The sequence below is a fragment of the Cebus imitator genome, unplaced genomic scaffold (genome assembly GCF_001604975.1).
Source record: "Cebus imitator isolate Cc_AM_T3 unplaced genomic scaffold, Cebus_imitator-1.0 Scaffold543, whole genome shotgun sequence".
Classification (NCBI taxonomy): Eukaryota; Metazoa; Chordata; class Mammalia; order Primates; family Cebidae; genus Cebus; species Cebus imitator.
In genome coordinates, this window is record NW_016107858.1 from 143,895 (window position 1) to 147,642 (window position 3,748).

Sequence of the window (3,748 nt, forward strand, 5' to 3'; positions counted from 1 at the left end):
GCTCACTACAACCTCTACCTCCCGGGTTCAAGCGATTCTCTTGCCTCAGCCTCTCTAGTAGCTGGGGTTACAGGCACCCAACACCACAGCTGGCAAATTTTTGTATTTTTAGCAGAGATGGGGTTTCACCATGTTGGCCAGGCTGCTCTCAAACTCCTGACCTCGGGTGATCCGCCCGCCTTGACCTCCCAAAGTGCTGGGATTACAGGTGTGAGCCACTGCGCCTGGCCTACCTCCTGATATGTTTTGTCCATATTTACTGCCTTAGTTTAGATTCGGTCCTTTCTCATCTCCAGACTGGATCACTACTATAGCTTCCTAGCTGGTTTTCACCTCTGATCTTAACATCCTCCATACTACTGTTGTATATCTTTTTTTTCTTTATATATTGTAATTCTTACTACTGTCGTATTTATTTATAAAATACTTATGACTGGGACACTCCCTTGCTTAAGCCATCACTTAGCTATATTTACCTTTAGCAGCATTTCCCAAAGTTTTTTTTTTTTTTTTTTGAGACAGGGTCTCACTGTAATGGCCAGGCCAGAATGCAGTGGCGTGATTTTGGCTCACTGCAACTCCGCCCCCCAGGCTCAAGGGATCCTCCCACCTTAACCTTCAGAGTAGCTGGGACTACTCTGCACACACCACCACACCCAACTAATTTTTTCTTTTTGTAGAGATAGGGTCTTGCTATGTTGCCCAGCCTGGTCTTGAACTCCTGAACTCAAGCTTATTCACCCACTTATTCACCCACCCTGGCCTCCCAAAGCGCTGGCATTACAGACGTGAGCTACAATGCCCAGCCTACCATTTACCAGTTTTATATGTGTTCCTGGGATTATTTTAGATGATAGATGGGCAAACAGTTTTTGTTTTTGAGATGGAGTCTCGCTGTGTAGCCCAGGTAGAGTGCAGTGGCACGATCTTGGCTCACTGCAACCTCCGCTTCCTGGCTCCTGGTTCAAGTAATTCTCCTACCTCAGCCTCCCAAGTAGCTGGGATTACAGTCACAAGCCACCATGCTCAGCTAATGTTTGTATTTTTCAGTAGAGACGGGGTTTCACCATGCTGGCCAGTCTGGTCTTGAACCCCTGACCTTGTGATACACCTGCTTAGGGATCCCAAAGTGCTGGGATTACAGGTGTGAGCCACCGTGCCTGCCCGGCAAACAGTTTTTAATAATTATGGTTTTATCTAAATTTGTAATAGAAAAATATTGATTTTTTTATTCAGTGTAAATTTATGTTTAAAGTCAGTCTAAGGGAAAATAAGCAAAAATTAGTATGGGGACTATTTGCAAATATTAAAAACCATGAATACTCAAATCTGAAGTAGGTAAATTTCTTGCTTATAGGATAAATTTCAAAATCCTTGGCATAGCAGACCCTAAACTGTATTTTCAGCTTTATTTTCCAGTCACATAACATCAGGCAGACAGAATTTCTTGCTATTCTAATACTCATTCATTCAGTAAGTACCAAATGTCTATCATGAGCCAGACACTGGTCTAAACTTTGGGGATTTTAGTTGTAAATAACTATCTCTGCCATAAGGATTACATTCTAATGGGAAAAACAGACAATAAACAAGTTAGAGGTGGGCATGGTGGTTCCTGCCTGTAATCCCAGCACTTTGGAAGGCTGAGACTGTCAGATCACCTGAGGTCAGGAGTTCAAGACCAGCCTGACCAACAGGGAGAAACCCCATCTCTATTAAAAAGACAAAAATTAGCTAGCTGTAGTGGTGCACGCCTGTAGTCCCAGCTACTCAGGAGGCTGAGGCAGGAGAAAGCTTGAACCCAGGAGGCGGAGGCTGCAGTGAGGCATGATCACATCACTGCACTCAAGTCTGGGCAAGAGAGCAAGACTCCATCTCAAATTTTTAAAAAAGTTGCAAAAGCCCTGGGATGAGAAAGAGCACAGCATAGTTGAGTGAAAGTGTAGGGCAAGCTTAATGGGCAACAGAGAAGAATAGTGGTTGAACAGGTTGAAGACATAGGCCAAACAGGCTGTGTGAGTTTGAATTTTTATTCTAAGTGCACCAAAAAGCCAAGGAAAGAGCCAGGTGCAGGGTTACATGCCTGTAGTCCCAGCTGCTTGGGAGACCAGAGGATCCTTTGTGCCCAAGAGTTTCAGGCCAGCTTGGGCAATATACTCAGACCCCTCTAACAAAAAGGGTTTTTGGCTCAGAGCAGTGGCTCACGCCTGTAATCCCAGCACTTTGGGAGGCTGAGGTGGGCAGATCATGAGGTCAGGAGATCGAGACCATCCTGGCCAACATCGTGAAACCCCGTCTCTACTAAAAATATGAAAATTAGCCCGATGTGGTGGCAGGCGCCTGTATTTCCAGCTAGTCAGGAGGCTGAGGCAGGAGAATCCCTTGAACCCAGGAGGCGGAGGTTGCAACAAGTTGAGGTTGCAGCGAGACAAGACTGCACCACTACACGCCAGTCTGGGTGACAGAGCAAGACTCTGTCTCAAAGAAAAAGTGGGGGTGGGGGATTGGTTAGTAGGTATGTAACCACACTGACTTTTAAGATGACCACACTACTCACACTACCTACTGTGAAAAATGCATTAGTGTCTCCTAATCGCTTTTTAAATTTTATTTTTCATTTTATTCTTTTTCTATTTTTTTTTTTTTTTTTTTTTGGAGACGGAGTCTCAGTCTGCCACCCAAGCTGGAGTGCAGTGGCGAGATCTCAGCTCGCTTGCAACCTCCCCCGGGTTCAAATGATTCTCCTGCCTCAGCCTCCCGAGTAGCTGGGATTACGGGCGCATTCCACCATGCCTTCAGTTAATTTTTGTATTTTTAGTAGAGATGGGGTTTCACCATGTTTGCCAGGCTGCTCTCAAACTCCTGACCTCAGGTGATCCAACAGCCTCCGCTTCCCAGAGTGCTGGGATTACAGGCTTGAGCCAGTGCATCCAGCACTCTTTCTCACTTTTAACTTTCAGTTTTCCCATAGAAGGGTCTCCTAATCTCCATACAGCTTCTTTGCCTGGAAAACTACTTAGCCTCAAAGGTCCAGTTGAAACCCGAAGTTCTTCCAGTTCTAGAAACTTTCGTTGTACTGCCACAGCACTTTATGACAGCAATTATCACTCTCATAAAGTGCTGATAATGTAATTATTTGCTCTTTTATTGCCAGCAACTCCTTTACTATTAGACATACATGCAGGCATTCATAAATAAGTGAATCCAGTCCACTACTTTTTAAGGTTTACATCAGGATTCCAGAATTTGGGGGGGGGGCCACTGTTTCAAATCTGAGGTTTGTAAACGTGAAATACCTGTACCATCCTGAAAAAAAAGATAAAGCCCCTATTTTGCTGAAGGCTATAATTTATATAATTTAAAAGACAATACGAGTAATTCCCAGAAGTATTAAGGGAGTTTTATTTTATTTTTATTTATTTGTTTTTGAGACGGAGTCTCGCTCTGTCACCCAAGCTGTAGTGCAGCGGCCCGATCTCGGCTCACTGCAAACCTCCACCATCCGGGTTCAAGCGATTCTCCTGGCTCAGCCCCCTGAGTAGCTGGGATTACAGGTAGAGAGTTAAAAAAACAAAAACTGATATCTGTCTCACCAATCGTATTGCAACCAGGTCTGTTAGTTTCTTGAAGAGAAATTCGGTGCTGCAATATGTTCCAGAAGCAGCTATTTGTGCCCGCACTGCTATCAAACTATTTTTTAAAAACGCTCCTATCATACAGCACGGTGCCTCGGAACAGGGTACAGGCC